The sequence below is a fragment of the Micropterus salmoides genome, unplaced genomic scaffold (assembly GCF_014851395.1).
Source record: "Micropterus salmoides isolate LMB-PRFRI ecotype aquatic unplaced genomic scaffold, ASM1485139v1 Ms_hic_scaffold_20, whole genome shotgun sequence".
Lineage (NCBI taxonomy): Eukaryota > Metazoa > Chordata > Actinopteri > Centrarchiformes > Centrarchidae > Micropterus > Micropterus salmoides.
In genome coordinates this window covers 28,187,814-28,208,416 of record NW_024041151.1, presented here as the reverse complement: position 1 = coordinate 28,208,416, position 20,603 = coordinate 28,187,814, and the positions used below count along the sequence as shown (strand labels likewise).

The window sequence follows — 20,603 nt, the reverse complement described above, 5'->3', positions numbered from 1 at the left end:
CAAAATTAAGATAAACTAATCATAGATTAGTCATGTGCATAGTAATTTAGTCACAGGTTTATTAAAAAAATTCGATTTCAGATTTCAGTACATTTATTCTTAAATCTGCAACTCCTGAAGCTTTGGCACCTTGGATACAGCAGAACAAGTTGAAACGCACCATTGACATATTATTGCCTTATAAAATTATTACAGCAAAAGTGTAAACCAGCTACCTAATTGCACATCCAGCAGACACAGAGCAACATTATCTTAATAGGATTTGTGACCTCCTTTTAGCTCTGGTTTGGTCCAACCAACTCCTTAGAAAAGTATTTGGTTCGTTAAGCTGCTGCTTGCTTTTTTCACCAGCAAGTCGCAAACTTTTTCTTTTTGCCATTTGGTGGTAGGTGGGCAGGTAGTGTACAGTGGCTTTATTAGAGCTTTTTTGCTGGATACAAGGGTGATACAGTACAATACTCTACCACAGCAACAACAAACTCAGTCATAATCTGTAAGGACATAAGAGTAAGCTTGTGAGTCCACAAGACATCTTTAACAGCTGGAGAAGCACAGACAGGGATAGACCATAGCTATAACTAAATTGTGGATAAAGGTATGGAGAGACAATAAGACAGCATCGGCACTGCAAATGAATGGGACAATGTCAATTCTACGATGTATTATTATTAGGCTGTGTGGGTTGTTTTCAAATATATTTGAACAAATTACATGCTAGTTCTAGTTTTTTTAAGTGACAGACCTCCTTTGTAAAGATGACTAACTAACTAACTGCATCAGCTACTGTAGCTGGTTGTTTAGCCAGCACTATGCAACTTATCAGGAAGATTCATTTTGAGCCAGTATGCTGCCATTTATTTCATCTATGTTGTGGTAATTTCTTTATTTTTTCCCCTCCATTTTTGTGTGTTTTTCAAAAATATCAGGGTTTGAAAATCAGCGATATCTGTTAGAATGTAGCCTGTAGTCCCACAGTCTCATGAAACTCCATTTTAGCCCTTTGGCTCCATTCACACACAGTTTTATTTATTTATTTATTTACATTTGCTTCTGCTCGAGCGCAAGGGAATATAGGGATCTTACCTTAAGACTAAGTAAGCACAACAGTTTACAAACAAATTACAATCCTGATTGTTTTGGATATTTTGATCAATATTTTTGGTTGGTGATTTGAAAGAAATAATTATTTTTTGACATGTTTCATTTTAGCGCTTACATTTAATAAAACGTATTTGGGTAAAAGAGAAAAATCATATCAATACAATATCAATATTAGGTGTTTTAAAATTGTTATATTGTAAATTCTTAAATCCTTGTTCTAAATGATTACATAATCAACTACAAGGGCCAAGGATAAAGAGTGCAGGTTGTTGCTGCTGGATTATGAATCTACAAGGAGATAGTGACGGAAGGCAAACTCTGGTCCTCCTGTATAAATGTTAGATACGCCATTTTCCATCCATCACCCTGACCTCCACACCCATACTTTCCACCTAAGGGCACACTACATCTTGCATTAGTTCCAAACGTTGGCATTGGCTGTGAACTCTGCTTTCGTTCAATACGAACACAATTCCTGGGGATCCTGGGCTGGAATTTCAGTTCTTGAAGAAAGAAAATAACTACTGTATCTATAAGAAAATGCATTAGCTGTTTTGTTTGTTAAGAAAGTGGTTGAGCCACAAGTACCAGCAAAAAAAAATCTTGAACTTGAGTTCTAATTCTGACTTTTTAGGACTTGAAGTGTTTTTAATGTGCCCAGCATAAGACGGTGTGAGACAAGAGGGCCGCAGCAGATTAAAACAAAAAGGCATTATATTCTCACAGACACAAATCACAGTTTTTACATATCACACAAAACATACAATTATTTTGACTAAAGTAAGGTTATGGTTAATGGCAAAATACACCCCAGCTGTTGTAATTTCTTTGGCCCACTTGGCATCCCATAGGCTATGTGTGCATTAGTATACTCAGGGTTTTGTGAATGGTACAGTTGTACAAACTGAATTTATGGTTGTTTTTTTTGGTTGTGTTTTTTTGAGTGTTTGTGTTTTGTGGAATGTTAATGTTTTTCTAGTCCATCAAGTGTGTGTTTTTACATGGGAACTGATACATATTTCTGTTGCTACATAATTTCCATCATATCATGTATCCAGATTGTTTCACACGTTGTAATCTGGAATTTGCATCTAGACATTCTCCACAAAGAAACATAAATATACAATATAAAATGTACAGAGACAAGGGTTCTGATGGTTAAAGAGACACAACAAGACTATTATAACTTTGGTTATTATTATGAGAGGGGTCAAACCTGTGATTAACCAGTTACAGAAGTCTGTCAAACCCCCACGCCACCTACACCTTACATGAAAGAAAATGTGAATTTCTTACCTGTGAAACATCGTTTCACATGTGATAAGTTCACTCATAGACATGTGGTTTTCAGGTGTATCAATTGTGAATTATATTTTTTGCAAGGGAGTCACTCTTCTTTTTTCATGTATTTTCATATTTGCTGCCATGTCTTTATGAGAAAACATGGAAAACTATTTTGTAGCTGAATTTCAGCTAAGCTTTGCCTTGTTTGTTTGTTTGTCTCCTACAGTTTCTATGACTTGAAACATTTTCAGGACTTTGACAAAAAGATTGTTGGCATGAAAATTAAACTCACTACTTCAAATTAGTAGAAAATGATGTTACTTTTTGACTTGAGCACATTACAAACTCGCTTAAGTCAAGAGGATGTAACTGTATTTTATGGAACATTTTATTTTTGTTATATAAAACATCATAAAATACAAGTTTCATGTAACATTTTTCCAGAATGTATTTTTTGGCACTTTGAATGAAAGATATTAACGAGGCTGGCTCCATTCAAAACGATATGTCTTTAAAGAACACTCTGTTTAGAGTTATATATTCTAAAGCCACATTTAGATATCATACACATTATGCTGTAGATTTACAAATATGTTTTATTCATACACTTGAAAGAAACTATATCTACTCTGTATTTGTTTAATCATTTAGTCATTAAAATGAATGAAATTATGAATTTGACAAAGTGAATCCTGTCTTGTTTTGAGTGAGTGTTTGCTGATCATTTCTGAAATCTGTTATCTGTTGTTTATAATAATACTTTATGTACTTTGAAGTTTGAGGTTTGTTCTGTTTTTTAGACTTATCTACATTCTTGTCAAGGTTCACAATTTATCATGTCTTGCCCCACAGAAAAAGCCGTAATGTGATTAAGTTGCTACTAGTTTTTAGGGTTGCTATGTTTGTCAAGGTGGTGCCATTTTTGAAATCAATGGTTGTTTTGATGTGAGTCAGTCCATCCATCTGTCCTTCCAACACGTATCTATTGACCAAAGTCTTTAGAAATGTATCTGTTGTAAATTTATTTGACCTTCTGACTTTTCTTCTAGTGCCACCAGCCACCAGTTCAAAATTTCCACATGTGCAAAGTTCAGTTCATGATTGGAAACATACAGTAGGGTGCTTTGACCCAGACCTGTCACCTGCTGATTGTGAACTGTCAAGGAAGTGATATTATAAGCAGGGTATATATTTATGCGAATCATTTGGTAACCATGGCAACATGTGTGTCACCACATTAACACAGGGGTTGTCCCTGATGAATCAGAAAGTGACAATGAGTTCAGAGGTGTGTTGTGCTTGTGTCCTACGCCACTTATTTTACTAGTGAGTGAAATGTAGCGACCACACTGTATCTCCCATAATATTACAGTAAAAGACACCTCTTTTTTTGTTCCTGTTCTACCTTTTTATTACTGTAAATGGAATGAGGTCCAGTTGCAGTCTCGGCCATTAATATTCACATCCTGTTATTTCTCCATGAATTTATTGTGACCACAAGAGAAGAAAAAGTAACACATGAAAAAGACCTGCTGTCAGCCATCAGTTTGTTTTTTCCATGTGGGTCCATGTAGCACTAATCATGCAGGATGACATCACCAGTCCAATTACAGTAATAAGCTACATGTCAGTCTGTATGGATATTTATTTTCTTGGTTTGAACCTAATCAATTGAACTACAGGTGTAAAAGTGCCCTAAAGCTAAAGACTGGGATGGTAATGATAATGTGTATTAGAAAATAATTGTGTGTGTGTGTGTGTGTGTGTCTATGCCACATTATCAATAGTAAACAATGATTTGTCCACGTTGCACAATGGTCGGACCCTATTCTGTGACCTTTAACCTTTTGTGGGGGGAGGAGACAGAGGTCCATGTGGCACAGTACAGTACAGTCAATGGGCATAACATGTTCAAAACAGAATAGACCAGAATAGAATTTGAGGTTCTGTCAGTTAATTTTAAGGATAATTCTAATTGTATATTTTTATTACAAAATGTACCGTCCAACCTCATTTCTTAGTATAGAGTAATTTAATTCATGTATTTAAAAAAAAATTTTTTTTTACAGTCCTTCACTTCATCAACTGATCTCACTGTTACTCATATCTTTATCTCACTTTACCCAATGAGTTTATTGGTGTCATGTCACTTAGGGCCCGTGTCCACCAAAGCATTTTTTGCCAGCTGAAAACGCCACCTGCTGTTCTGAAAACGCCTAGCAGGGAGCGCTAGGGTGCGTTTTGGAGGAGCAGTGGTTTTTATTCGAGACGCTGTGGTTGCTATGATGCATAATTTCCGTGGAGGTGATGTGTTGCAAGCAGAGTAGCCTACTTAATTTTAGTGAATGTATAAATGTCACCACAAAGTATGTAGGCCTACTTGCTCTGGCCTTTGCTCTGCATGAAGAGAAGGCTGAAACATGAGAGCACAGGCTGTCCCTACGTGGCGTTTATGAGATTTTGCGGACGAGGAAACACCTTGACGAGTAGGCGCATCATTTTGTTCAAGATCGATGTTTGTCCCGCCCCTCCTGCACTGTGATTGGACGGCTGGGTACAAAATGACAGCGATGAGCACAGCGTTTTTCCCAAAGTTGAACATTTTTCAACTCTCGGCAACTGGAAAAAAACGCTCAGCGCGGAAAAGACGCTCAGCGCCTCGTCACGCTCCTGCCGTTTTTACCAGCTAGTAAAAACGCGGCAGGAATTATTCCCATGGGAATGAACTGGAAAAAGACGCTGGCGTCAGGAAAAAATGCTTTGGTGGATTTCATTGTTGTTGTATGGAAAGGTGATGTTGTGTAACAAAACCAAACATGCAAACCATATGCAAGCCTCAGATCAGCTAATGGGGGAGTCAGTGTGTGTTTGTGTGTGTTTATATCTTTTGTGTGTACAGAGACACTGTGTTTTTCTGTCTTTCAACAACTTTAAAGATAAGATTGTCAGTGTAAGACTCTGACGGACAACACCCCTTGATGCCAGAATTTGTTTACAAAGAAAATAAAAATAAAAAGCATTTTCAATTGCTTTGAACCTGATGTTAAATTAAGTGGAGTTAATTTTTCAATAGAAAAGATATAAATTCAGGTATGATGTACATTAACAAATTAGCGACAACAGAAATAAATGAGAAACCAGTGCTTGCAAAAGGTCCCTAGGTTTGTACTGAATATGCACAAACAGGCATTGGGGGAATACATGCGCTATCTTGGCTGGAGTCTGAAAGGAAGAGGTATGATGTGAATTTGTGACAATCGGCGTTAAGGGGTTAATTTGACAAAAAAAAAACCTCACACACACACTTACTTGTACTCCTATAGTTGTGAGGACCCTCAATGACATAATGCATTCCCTGGACCCTTACCCTAACCTTAACCATTACAACTACCCCTAACCTCAACCTAATTCTAATCTAACCCCTAAAATCAAGTCTTAACCCCCGAAACAGCCCGTTGAAGTTCTGATGACCGGCCAATATGTCCTCACTTTCCAAAAATGTCCTCACTCTGCTGGTTAATACTGGTTCCAGTCCTCATATGTAGGAATTAAACACACACACACACACACACACACACACACACACACAAATTTAACATTTCTTAGGATCCTCATTGACATAATCTGTTCCCCAGCTTCATGGTAAGGGTAAGTGATTCTAATCTGATGCAGTTATTTTTGTCAAATTCGTGGAATATCTCCTCATGGTCTGCTCGGGTGACCATGACGGGCTTTGAGGTATGTTTTCTCCCGTTTGGTGTGCATGCCACAGTTGTTACCCAATCAGCTGTGATAAGTTTGTAAACACAACAACGTTAAATAGGCAGGAAAATGCAGTGCGCCTGCGCACACAACAGGGTATTCGAGGCACCTTCATTTCTGTTGAAAGAAAAAAGTTACGCTACGTTGATGCCACTGAACTTATCCCTGGCTCTGAGAAACAAACAAAGTCACTCGTATCGTACAGCACTATTCCAGCCATACCAGCCCTGATTTGTCCATCAGGTAATGTTAAATTACTTGCCCACAGACATTCAGCTTACTTTACAGTTGTTGTCATGTTAGCTATAGTAGCCAGAGAGTTGTGAGTATCGTTGTCTGGAGCTGGTGTACTGGCTCTGGGACTGTCTCGTCCACTCTGGATGTTAGTTTCACAGTAGCAAGAAACAGTTTGCTAACCCACAACTTAGCTAACATTAGGTACATTACTTGCTGTGTCGTTTTTTCGCTGTATGTCATGGTATTTGTCATGGGAATGGATTTCCGCAGAATACCTTCAACCCTTAAAACAAGTCAAAATGTCTTCACTTTCCTGAAATGTCTAAACTTTACAAAAAAAAGTCCTAACTTCACTAAAAGTCCTAATTTCTGAAAATAGTCTTTAAAATTTGCTCATTTACAAAAAATATCCTCAAGGTCAAAAACTTAAACTCCCCACAAAGAACAAGAGCATGCACACAACCACACACAGGCACACATATTTTCTGAAATGCAAACAGAAATGATGTTAGACAGCAGCAGCAACCTGCAGGTCGATACTGTGCTGCTGGCTTATAGGGAGTGTGGTGAATTGCCCAACCTCAGAGGTCAGGGAGTGTCTTATTATTCTGAGAGGAGGATGAGAAAAAGGGAATTTTGTCAAAAATGATTTAACAAAACAGATAATTTGTAAGTTTTGAACACATCCGCAACTGAAAACGTGGAGTTGCCGTAACACACAGTCAACAAGAAAATCCTCTGCAGTGAAGGAGTCGTCTTTTCATTAAGCTAATAAAGACATTTACAAACATTTTTGCTTTTTCACAAAATGAATACATTGATTGGATATAACAAATAATAAATACAATGCACTCAAAAGAGAAACATATCTCTAATATAGTAATATGACATTTCATTTGAATTAAAGTACAATATGGCATTTAAACTGAAACTGAGAAAATTTTGGTGTGTGTGCATGTTTGTGTGTGAGTGCATGTGTGTGTGTGTATAAATAGCTACTACTCCTTGCACGTACGTCCTGTCCCCAAACTCATAATCAATCACTATCTCCTACTGATGAATGATGCCATTATTTCTACATGAGAAGATCTGAAATTATCAATAATGATCAATAATGGTATTTACAACATAGACCAAAATAAGTGTAAAATAAAATATAGCCAGTAGTTAAAACATGCCAAGAATATGTACAGAAATACTTTTTCATGCTTTAATTACATTGTATTTTTTGATGTTAATTTATAGAACTTCTAGAAGAGAAGTGAAGATATTTAAGGAATAGAAATACAACCATCACGTGAATGTAGGTCAGCATGTATGTAAATGAGAGAAGTCAGATGGCTTGCGCCAGGGGTGGCTGACCTCTGACCTCTGACCCTTTTAGCTGTAGCGAAGAAAACCTGCAGGAGTCAACAGCTGGATTTAAAACAGGCCATCGTAATCTCACAGATTCATTTGAATTGGAATAAAGCAATTTGTAAACTTTCAAACATTTGATATTTTAATGTTTTGTATTTGAAGATGTAAAACATACATTTTTATCAGAGACTGTAAAGAAAATGTAAGGTTTAAAAAAATTAGTGATTGATTCATGTTCATGTAAAGACTGTAAAGTGTAACTCATCTTTTATTATAGTTTTGCAGATTTTTATGATCTAGCAGCAGAATTTATGTTTAGAATGAGGAAACTTTATTGATCAGTGTAGGACAGTCACTGCTGAAATATGAGATAAAAGAGTTTTTTTAAGTAACAATAAGTTTGACAGGAAAACCCCTAGAAAACTAAATAAAAATGATAAATTTTAATTTATTTAACATAAATAAACACAGATACACAACAAATAAATAAGTATATACAAATGTATATAGGTAGTAGGTTAAAAAATAAGCAAATCTGTAAGGAAATAGGTGTTTAAACAACACTAACAACTGGTTTTAATTTTGCATGAATTTGTGTTTATTATTATTATATTATTTTTCTAGTTTTCAATTAAATACATATTCATTATACAATAAATACATTATGAAAACAAATATGAAAATATCAGTGTCTGCATCCAGTACATGACTTTTATACAGAGAGGTTTGTCAAATCAGAGCCCTCCTGCCTATCAAAAGAGGACCAAATGACCTTTATGATCAAGAAAGACCTGCAAAATAGACATGTCTACATATCCAAGGGCAGATATTTCATGTCACTGTTGGTTGGGACAATAAAAACATTGTCCAGCAGGAGATTTTTAGAAATGAAGTCACTGAGGGTCTGAAAAAGTTAGGCTGCAGACCAATCCACTGTGAGGCATTATTGTTTTCAGTTTCAGAATATCATCTATGTGTGTATGTGTGTGTTTGTGTATACTGTATATGTGTGGAGATGAAATGAAATATGTGAATACAACATTTAAGGTCAAAGTTTGAGGTAAAGTACAGAATGACAAAAGACAAGGAAAAACAAAACAAAATACAAAATAGAAAAACAATTGGTTTTTAATACAAATAGAAACAAAGTCGGGAAAAAAAATTGAATAATAAATTCCAGTCAGTATCATACATAGGACATGAGTCTATAGTAGATAAAAAGTCATAAAGTTAACCTTGATCATCCTCTGACTATATATTCAAAAGGAGCGCACACAGAGAGGACAAGCCATCAATTGGGTCTAGACCTACAAAGAAGCAAAAATGAAATTATTGGATTAATTAAGAAATTTTTATCACTTACAGGAAAATTATTAACATGGTGCGTCTTTTACTTTGAGCAAGAAATTTGACTGCAGAGCACCAAGGTGAATCTGTTTTGGCACATAAAACAGCTCCACTAATCTGCTGTCGTCTCTGATTCAACCATGTGGAGCTCTGAAATATTAATGCAGCTCTTCTTCAGCCTCTTCTGCTTCTCTTTGATCAGAAGTGTGAAAACTCCCAAAACCTCGGCCTCAGTCTGCAGCCGTCGAGCTGATTGTTGGCCCCGTCTTCGGGCCGAGAGGAAATCAATAAATCAAATGTTATGATTAAAAGAGCAACATGCCAGAGGACATTAAATAATCATGCAGGGAGGAGGAAGATGAGGAGGAGGAGGAAGACCCCCCTCCTTAAGTCCTTTGGTTAATAAATGATGACTGTGCTGTGATTTGGAGAATTACTTTGTCAACAAGGACTTTATCAACAAAGCACTAAAGTCACAGTCTGTAAGCTAAAAACAAGTCAAACCGTAACTACAGCCACAATCAAAAATTAAAACTACTCAGACTCAAATAATTGACAGGTCTTAATATAACTAGCTTAAGTTATAAATGTTTCTGATACATAGCATGCGCACAGTTGATGCTATTTTGCCTGATGAACACACAAAATGACAATATTTATTTGTCGAACTCTATGACTTTAGCTCAGTTAATAAGGTCTAAAACAAATAGAGCAGCGGGGCTTTAAAGCTCATGTCTGTAATTTTATATATTTGCAGCAGTGTTCAGAGTTGGAATATAAATGAAATTTTGTATAATTTTCTGCAAGTTCAAAGCATTAGTACATTCAGGACTTCTACTCTAGTTGGACAGACAGTGCTCTGTCAGCATTAGAATGCAACGCTTTATATACTGAGAAACAGGAACAAACCACATCACATACTAGAGTAGCAATAATTTATGGCGGAAAAAAGAGTTATGTTTTGTCAGAGAGTCTATATATAAAGGCAGATATATATATATCTGCCTTTTAAAAACACAAGCCTTTAAATGATAAAATGAAAGCTCCTCTTCAGGTCCCCAAATTTACAGAAAAATTGAGGACCTCAGTGCCCTCAGCTACAGCCACGGTTACATGAATACATATGGTTAATAGTTTTACATTTTCAGCTGCTACATATATATATATATATATATATATATATGCATATACACACACACACACACGCACACACACACACACACACACAGTTTTGTTGTTGTTAACCAACGTGCACAGATGAGAGGTAAAGCAGTCCTCAGAACACCGAGCTGCTTCTCTGGGAGGAAACTGAGCTCACATGGAAATTTATCACTAATATTGATCTGAATTAGCATGAGCTGCCTCTGCCTGTGGCCATGTTCTCTCTGATCTTTGAAAAAACATATACGTGTGTGTGTGTGTGTGTGAAAGAGAGAGAAAGGGAGAGAGTGTGTGTGCACTCAAACTGTCAACTGCTTTGTAACTAATGAGGGAAGACGATGAGCCCTTTAGTGATGTGAATTATGAAAAATATCCTGATTAAAGATGTCATTTCAGAATATATTTTCTTGCCTTCTTACCTCAATTTCAGGAAAAACTGATTCCAAATCGTTTTGTTTTTACACAGTTTATGCTGTGCCCTGTTTATTTTTCCTTTTGTATCTGTCTTACTGCGTATTACTGTGAACCCTCAGTGAGTGAGATCAGTGACTAAAATCACTTAAAATGTGTCATTTAATTAAATGTTTACTGTTATTTTTAGGTTTAAATTGAGTAATGGCAGTTACAAAGTGCCTAATTTACTAACTGCTGTAAATTAATTATTTTGAGGTACTGTCCTGTGGATGGGGGGAGGATTTGAAGTCTCGTAATGCCAACAAATGACTTGCCAGGCTGGACTAGAATTTACAGAAAATTAATTAAACAATGACATTCCTGGTCCTGGCATTTTCTTTTTAAGTGTTAATATCCCAAAGTATGCACAATTACAATCTGATTTGAGCATATTTACGGACAAAGTGTGGGATTAATATTTGTTTTACGATGACTGTGTGTGTGTGATGTAGTTTTTTTCATTTAACCCACTTTTAAATTATTTCTACGAACTTCTTATTAAGATGACTGCTATTGTGGAATACAATTGTTTTATCATATACTATTTATGTCTTACTGTTCTGTATGGCTAATGTGTAGAAAAACAGTATTGCTCATTTGTGCTCAGTTGCTTTATCCTGCTTTGCATGGCTGCATGTAATGCATAGTGGATGTGGTCATTGTATTGTTGCAGCAATATTTTGCTTCTTCCTGGCTTGTTTTTGTTGCTTGTGCATTTCAGTGTCTTTCTGCATTTCTCTCTGTTTGTATTTCTTAACTTGTCACTTTCTGAACATCTTGCCAAAGGACTGCTGCTGAATATTAGCCTGCAGGCTAACAATAGCACATTTACAGAAATGATGATTGTTGTCTTTCACATCATTAATGAAATGAAACAAGTATTGCATGTTCATGAATTCAGCATCCTTTATTCTTAAAAGTATGGCAGCATCAGTTAAACAGTTCCATTTCTTTTGCTTCCTTTTTTCCCCCTTTGTTTTTTTGTAATTGCTGATCATGAATCGCTTAAAAAGTAACACAACCTTAGATGTAATTATACCTGTGAAATTGTGGGGTATTTTGGTTGTATTAAATGATTGAAGAATTAATTCTCAGCACAAAACCATAAAGGTCAATTTTTTTAAGGGCTATTTGGTTGCAGTTGTCTGGAATTTAGCAGCGGTTTGTACATGACTAATATACAAAGTCATATAGTGTGAGATGAAGGGCTATTAAATTAGTGTTTATTTAGAGTTGGAAATGCCGTGATAATGGCGTGCGGTCACATTTGAATACAGCGGGTCGGCTCTGCACGCGGCCATTGTGTTCCGATTAAAAGCAGATTTCACGGCCAACAGAACTGCAACAAAAGAGGCAGCAGGTCCGAAAAGTTTGAAAAGACTTGAAGAGAATAAAGGAGGAAGGGAAAGAGGATGAGGGAGGAAGAATAAGAAGAAAAGGGGGAGGAGATAGAAGAATAGAAGAAAGAAGGAAGACGATGGAAGTGTGCCTTCATTTTCTCAGTTTTTTCCCCAAATGGCTAAGAATAGGCTGTGAGATGCTGCAGTTTTATTGTTATTATTATTACATTTAGATAGTGAGTGCGACAGGCAGCAACATCTTTTTTTACAGCTATTTTATCCGATATACTGTATGTACAGCCTCCTCATATTTTATCTCTATAAATGTATATACATTTCTATATTATCTCTATTTATATATGGTAACCATAGTATATATATGCATGCCTGGACCCAAAAATCTTTATAAATCTTTAGATTACCTCCACATAATTATTTATAGCTTTGGATATGCATCACTCTACCTACACACATGTGTATGATCTAAATATAAATAGCTGTCATCTCTTTATATTAAATTTCTATTTGTCTCTACATCTGTAATAAAATCTCAATATAATTTTATTCTATGTATCTCTATACATGTCACTGTGTATTATCTGCATATATGTGCATTTATAAAGTTATATTTTGGTTCCATACATTTAAAAGCCGACCTGTCCAGGGTGTACCCCGCCTTGCGCCCGATGTCAGCTGGGATTGGCTCTATGAATGTCTGTAAATCTACATTCCATCCCTAAAAATCTCTGTATAATTGTATAATATGTGTGTATAAATTGCTCCCTTGTTGTTTATGCACATCTTTGTATCATCTCTATATATTTTTGTATATGTATTGTATTGTATGTCTTTCAGTGTGTACATTTTCTCTACTAATCTACAGTATAACTTTCTTTCATATGTATCCGTCTTCAAAATATTACATTGCATTATATTTATTTAGCTGATGGTTTTATCCATAGCAACTTACACTAAGTGCATTTCCCCATGTGGATACAACCCAACCACAGCAAGGATCACGCAAGTATCTCCATCAAATATGTGTATACAAGTCTGTGTGTGTGTGTGTGTTTCTTTGTATAACTGTGTATTCTCTCTATCTGTGTTTATGAAACTTTATTTTATGTATTTAAATACAGTTCCACATTTTATCCTACGAATACCAATAAACACGTTTAATCGCTAAGTATTTATGTAACTCCACAAATGAGCTCAGTATTTCTGTATCTGTCTATATTCATCTTCATAATTTCTGTTTAATCTTTACGTACACTATCTCTAATAAAACCTGTAAGTATCTCAAATTTAAAATCTCATATTTCAAAATATGCATTTATAAATGTCTAAGTTGATACATCATCTTTATATAAGGTGTTGTTTCTATATTATCTCTACTAATCTAACTAATTTATATTATATTTTTATATGTGTATAAAACCCAGTTTCATCACCATATAAATATTTAATTCTGTTTTATCTCAAATAAATTGTTCCTTAATTAAATCTCCACAATATCTGTACATAGCTTAGAATATTATCTTTATGTATCTCCATCAAACTCAACATTATCTCTATATATTTATCTTCTTTATATAAATCTAGCTCTAAAATTCTATATAGTATTATGCATAAATCTCTATCAAACTCAAATCTCATCAAAGTCTGTATTCTTTCTATTTCAAAATCTCTCTTCTTCTCATATATATAATTTATATTTAACACCAAATATGGCTGCCATGAAACACCAAAACACACTGAACAGGACTCACCAGCAACCAACCACTGCAGGAGGAGTTTACAGCAGGACAGATGGACCCCCGTCCAAAAACTGCTGGGTCATTTAGAGGGAGAGAGGGAGGGAGGATGACACTGGTTATATTGAGAGAAAAGAGAGAGAGAGAGAGAGAGAGAGAGAGAGTCAGTGGGACAGATGCAAGGCAAAGCGAAGCAGTGTTTGTCACTAACGCTATAGATTAGCATGTGGTCTCCAGCACAAAGCTGCAGATCAATACTGCTGCTCTGTACACAGCAGATGGCCCAGGACAGAGAGAGAGAGAGAGAGAGAGAGAGAGAGCGCAAGAGAGGACAGAATGGAGAGGAGGAAGCAGGAGAAGGAAACGTCCTGATCAACCTGCATTGCTGCAGCTTTATTCCCATTTTAAAACCTCCTGCTTATGTTCAATCACAGCTACTGTGACTCACCGGGAAACAGAGCATTGAGTTGCAACCTGGATTCTTGTGTCTAACAATTATGCATTTATGTTTTGATGCATGTGATATAGTTAATTATCATTTGTTGTTTTGTTGTTTGTCTGTCTTTATTTCTTTAATAATTTAATTATAAACTGAGTTGACTTGAGAAAGGCAGTTCCTGTTTCTCAGCGTGTTTCTCTAAAGGTCAAATCAAGTCAGTGAAAATCTAAATAAATGAACCCTGAAAACGTTTTTAACAAATTATATTTTCACAAGCTGATATTTATACAAAATTTAAACTTCCTTCAAACATTTTAACAGTTAACTTACAATAAAGACCAACTTTAACCTCTGTTTACAAAAGATGCTTACAATTTTTTTAAATTCTAAAATAGTGCTGTTACAGTTCCTACAGATCCTTAAGAAGTGTGTTTTTTTAAATTATTTTTAAAATACCTTTTAAATATTTTAATACATTAAAGAATACTTTAAAACTTAAATGATATCATGCTTCATTTCATGTTCAGTCCTTTTTAACTTGTCATAACAAGATTTAAAAGTAAATTGACAACAACACAAAATAAAATGAATGAATTAAAATCAAATATAAAAAAACACAGCTTAAAGCTAACGTTATTAAATTATGTTAAACAACACACAGTATTCCTAATAGCTGTATTATAATGCAGATGTTAAAATGTATCTGAAACATACAACTTTGTAAAAAGCCAAGACAGTAAGCTGAAATACAGCAAATATAACCTGAGAAATGCAAATAATAAATGCAATGTCTCACCATTTGACACAACGTGACTTTGCACAGAGAGCAGATAGTCAGGCTAATGATTATCTCAGCAGACAGACAGTCGGTCAGTTAATCTTCTACTGTAACGGCACTAAGGTCTGCAAACAACTCAGCGACCAAACTTTTACTTCCACGGTTAATGTCGTGCGTGTTAAGATATTTAAATAAACGTATAATTAGGTCAAGACAATATTCTCTCTCCACTTTATTAGAATAACTCAGTGTTTCACAGCATGGTCGTGCTGAAGAAATTCCAAGCAAGTCTGTAAGAGGTCAACAACACTGCAGCCTTTGAAACATGCTCAATTTGCACAGTGTTACACACATTATATTTGTAACTTGTACTTAACATTTGCTATTTTGTGATCATCCACATTAAAGGATGAGGCTGGTGAAGTTCTATATTTTCTTAGTGTCAACGAATCCCACGTAAAAACCCAAACTAATAATGAAGGTATCTTACTAACAAGTTCTTCATAGGTATCAAAGCCTGATGCATCTTTTTTATATCTGTTTATTCTGACTCAATCCCACATACACTGTCCTGCTGCCCCAAATACTCACTATAGGATGTGGATTAATCCGCAGCTGAAAATAGGCCCCAACAAATACACTGTTTCCTCCTGTTGTTTGCTGTAAAATGAAAACAATGAAACATTAGTGAGGTGTTTTTAAAGATGCATGTCTTCAGTAAGATCCAATGGGCTTGGGGCCGAGAGCCACAGACAGGTTTTTGAGACATGGACTATCACATTGTTGGCTTTTGGAGTGTTCACTTGGCCTGTTACTGTTGTTGGCCCCAGAGAGGAGAAGTGGCTGCACATCGTTGAAAGGCTGAATCGGGATTCCTCTCAGGTGACGATTGTGCTTGTGACTGTTCAGCGACGTTCAGGCAGTTAGAAGACCCCTATTATGACATGTCTTTTGAATATTCATCATTTCAGTTCTTCTGTTATTCGTTTATACAAATTCAGGAGCATGTTTTTAGCTTCTTGAACTGAAATAAACCTTCTGTGAGGGGGCGGAGCTTGAGTCTCTGCCTGGCAGCGATGTTGGCGTTTTGTTTACACTGCCATATTGACTTCAATCACTTCCTCTTCCCCCTCCTCCTCCTGCAGCTGCTCCTTTACAGTCAACCCCACCACCACCTCCACCCTCCCTTCCCCATGTCCCTCATTACTTCATCCTTCTTTCCTTTCCTACACCTCTTCCATTTTATCATCTGGATCTTCCCCTACACCTCCCCCACTTACCAACTCCTCTTTCTTCAACTCCTCATCCCACTCCTGTTCCTCAACTTTCTTTATCTCTTCCTTTAACCCTCTCCACCTCCTTCTCATCTTCCACATCCTTCTCTCGCCTCTGGTCTCCATCTCCTCCTCCACCTCCTCATCCTTCATCATCTCCTCTTCCTCTTCCTCCTTCTCATACTTGCTCCTTGTCATTTTTCTTCACCTCCTCTTCCTCATCCTGCTGTGCCTCTCACTCCTTCTCTCTATCGCGTCTTCTACTTTTCTCTCTTCCTCCTGCCTTACCTCCCATCTCCTTTCTCTGCATTGTGGAACGTCAGGTGGAACAATAAAATGGCAGCTGCCTCTCAAATCGGCTTCCCTCAGCAAGACAGCGAAAAGTTTTAAGAAGAAACAGAAATACAGACAGACTGAGAGGCAGGTCGTCCCTCAGCAGGCCCCCTGCCTGTTTCTCTGACAGCTGATCAGAAGGAGAAAATGGGTCAGGCTTCTGTTCTTCTGTCCTTAATTACACAACAGTCTTTAAACAAAGCAACATCTGCCCAACTACCCATCATGCTCCTCCTCCCCATCTCTTCCTTTGCCATCTCCTCCAGCTTCTTTTCTCCTTTTTACAACCTCTCATCACTCAGGCTCAGTGAATTTAGCAACACTCTGTTACAGGTCTGTGATTTAGTAATTATTTCCAAGAAATGTCCATGAAAGAACTGCAAACGGTGGGAGGAATAATACAGACACTTTTCAGTTGGTTCTACTCCAATTAATTAATCAAAAATAATTGCTCATGTGTAACACAGAGAGTCTTTTAGTCAGTGCACAGCAGGTCAGCTGAAGCCAAAAAATGTTGAATTTGTCCACAGGCAAGATTACAATTCAATAGATGGAGAGAATAACGTTTCCAGTAATAAGTAAATAATTAATGAATATTTTCTTGGGCTTAAATTAATCTTTTGCTCCCTTTAATTAGTACCAAATTGCATTGTTCTTTACTGGAAATTTCCTGTGACTGGCTTTTCATTTTACTCTTGTATTATTGATGCTATGGGAGGGAGAATTTCTTATCTTATGTTTCCCACAAGCTCTGGAGGAAACAACAGATTTGTAACATTCACAGAACATTTTGCGAAATGTGCATTATTTCAAAGAATATTCATGTAATGTTATATGTTTTTAACAGTTTAAAATTTTGACATTAAAGCATTTTGAGAACATTTTGATGCCTACAGAAATCTTTAAGGGTGTTATTTCAATGCAGGAAAATATTCAGCCAGGTTCAGGATCTCCGAATGGCTGCCCAAATCTCCAGTTTGTTTAAAGGATTGAAATATGGTGTGCTATTTCCTGAGTTGGAGATGGGTTGGAATGGGGGTGTCATTTACCTCCTTGGCTACAGTATCTCTAAAAAGTTGCAACAGAAAAATTGCCACAAAAATCTCAATTAAAATATTTAAGCAAACTGCTGATAGTAACCTCTGTCACAGCTTGAGTCCAAAGAGAAATCAGCCAACATGAACACAATTTCCGATTTACTGAATCAAGTGAAAGAAAACGGCAATTTGGTCTGATTGTGTGGCAATAAATAACAAGCACCAACCACAAAATAAGAGCAACCAGAAAAACAACCAGAACCATAATGTTAAAAAACAACAACATGGACCACCTATTATTACAGAAAAAAAATCTAAAAATATTTTGACCAATACCTAAATTGGTGGTGGTCACAAATATCTAGTTATACTGTCTTGTGGATGAGGAGGAGGATCTTTCACTTTAAAAGTACAGTCAACCCTGATGTAATTTGTTTGTTTGTGTGTTTGTATCATAATTTACAATGATAAATGGGGTAGAATTATTAGTAGTTTAATATAAAATAGGTTTCTGATTGCTTTTGTTGTTGTCTTTACTGTCGTTGTTTTATGATGATGGATCAGAGCTAGAGAGGGAGACAGAGAGAGAGGCAGACAGAGTTATTTAGCAGTCATTTGTCCTTGGAAGTGTAATGAATTGTAAAGTGAACGGGCTACAGGCCATAATGCTCTCACAGTGCAGCTCCCACGCTCATCACTCCACCCAGAAACTGTCGATAACGTCCCAACACACACCAGCGCATCGTTTACACTGCAGCAGTCTGCACTCAACACTGTGAACTACACAGCTGTAAACATCTGTCCAACGCCACAGACCAAGTGTGCTGTATTGTTGATCAACTCCTGTGATGTTGTATAATGTAATGTTATGTCCTCATACTTTGTGTCATGTCATATCGTGCCATGCCAGATGATGGTGTATCATGTCATGATATGTTAAGTCATGTCACACCATATCATGTTGTGCCACGCTACTGTATGTAATTTAATGCCGTGTCACATTATAGTTCTTTGGTAGTGTCATCCTTTCTCATGACACGTGCTTTAATATGTCACGTTATGTCATGTTATATCATATCACGTTATATTATGTCATGCCAAATCAAATTAAGGAATGTTTCATCTCACGTCACATCATATCATGGGATGTTAGTTCAACTCATGTCATATAATATTTAAAGTTGTGTATGCGGGATCATGACATGTCAAATCAGATGGACGCTGTATTATGTCAAATGACATCGAGTACACGACATTACAAGGTTACAAATTATATTTATTTATCATTTTACCACACGTCATGTCATTTAGCATCATGTTGTGTCGGTGATGTTTTGGTCACACTGTAAATGCTCTGTATTTGTTTAGCGCCTTTCTAGTCTTCCAACCACTTAAAGCGCTGTTACACTACACATATACAGACACCATCCGGCAATTCGGAGTTGGAGATTGGAATCCAACTCCGATTGAACCGCCAATCTTCCAATTAGTGGGCCTCTACCTACTGAGCCACAACATGTCATGTAACATCAGATGTATTCACTATCCATAAACTGAGGAAAATTCCATAAATGTAACAAAATTCTATAAATAAATAAATTAAAACATTATATTTCAAGCAGTCATTTGTTTTGTGAAATTTGGCAGCAGTCTGAACCAGTGACTTCTATGCTTCACTCAGTAAGCTGCGTTTATGTGCTGGGGGAAAGTTCAATAGTCAGGCGTCAAGTAATTTGTTGAAAAGATCAAACCTTAAAGACAAACGTAAACCTTTGTGGAAGTGGCTGCGTTGCAAGGGAGAAGTAAAGGAAAATGTCCTCAATGTTGGGGGAGGATTTGTGGTCTCTGACATCAGTCTTGGTTTAATCATGAGTTTAGCATTTGTTATTTCCAATCACCTTACTCTATCTCACCAATCAGAGGCAGCGGCTGATGAGATTGAGAGCTGAGATGAGATCAAATTTTAATGATCCCTGTAGGCAAACTGCTTCTTTGCAGCAGAAGCAGCAAAGGAGAAAAAATGGTGCCCCTTAGTTTATTACAAAAAATTCACAGATTAAATCAGTTTCCCCCCTACCCCAGATACACTACAGCGAATATGAATATCTGCAGGATTTAAACATACATCATTGACTCTCCACACAAACACTGCTGGATGCTGTCAGGCACCTGGCCTTTCTGTAAAAAGACTGAATTAATTTCACATTCATTTCCCTGTGGCCCCCTAAGTAGACTGGACAATGTTCACTGAAAAATTCATATAGGGAGTTTACAGCAAAAAATATGAGAATACTAATTATTGTGAATTTTAGAGTGAATTTTCAGCATTATCTTCTATAGATTCATCTGCTGTCTTTCCTTGCACTTTAAGGACTTCTCATCTATGTTGTCTTCAAAACAACTACAAAACTACAACAGCTTCAAAATGGACCTTGAGGTGAAATTGTTTTCTTTTCCACTGGGTCAAGACAAAGTCTCTATAGTAATATCATATTACTATAAATACAGTAGGACTATGTCTTTTCTTCTCATGCCCTGTTTAAATGCCTACTGTAGGTTACATGAATATGATAAGGACACACTGAACTGAAAATTTGGTGTGCATGTCTACACCTTGTACTCACATTTAAAACCTACAGACGTGCCACTTTTGTAACATAAGGATCATTTTATAGGAATAGGTAGACCTACAATAGCCTAATGATTCTTCGTTGAAATCCCCCCCCAGCGCAGCGTCACTGTCTTTACCACTACATACACAAAAGACGCAGATTGGCTAGCCGGCGCATCCGCCCCGCCCTCCACATTCCTACCGGCCTCTCTGATTGGTCCGCTGCACCGTCAGTCGGACGGGTGACGCCCCTCCATCCGAGCCCGCTTCCCCCCCACCGCCACCCACTCCTCCTCCCGCAGCAGGTTGGGTTGAGCGGTCAGCAAGGGGACC

The 20,603-nt window shown here is 36.8% G+C and overlaps 1 long non-coding RNA gene across 1 annotated transcript; it reads right to left on the bottom strand.

The window, feature by feature from the left end:
• Nucleotides 1–8,385: 8,385 nt before the first annotated feature.
• LOC119914652 lies at nt 8,386–14,003 on the bottom strand. Its single transcript, XR_005446803.1, has 2 exons — nt 13,814–14,003; nt 8,386–9,356 (listed from the first exon to the last, which is right to left on the bottom strand). It is a non-coding gene; the product is annotated as an uncharacterized LOC119914652 (long non-coding RNA).
• Between the last annotated feature and the right edge of the window lie 6,600 nt (nt 14,004–20,603).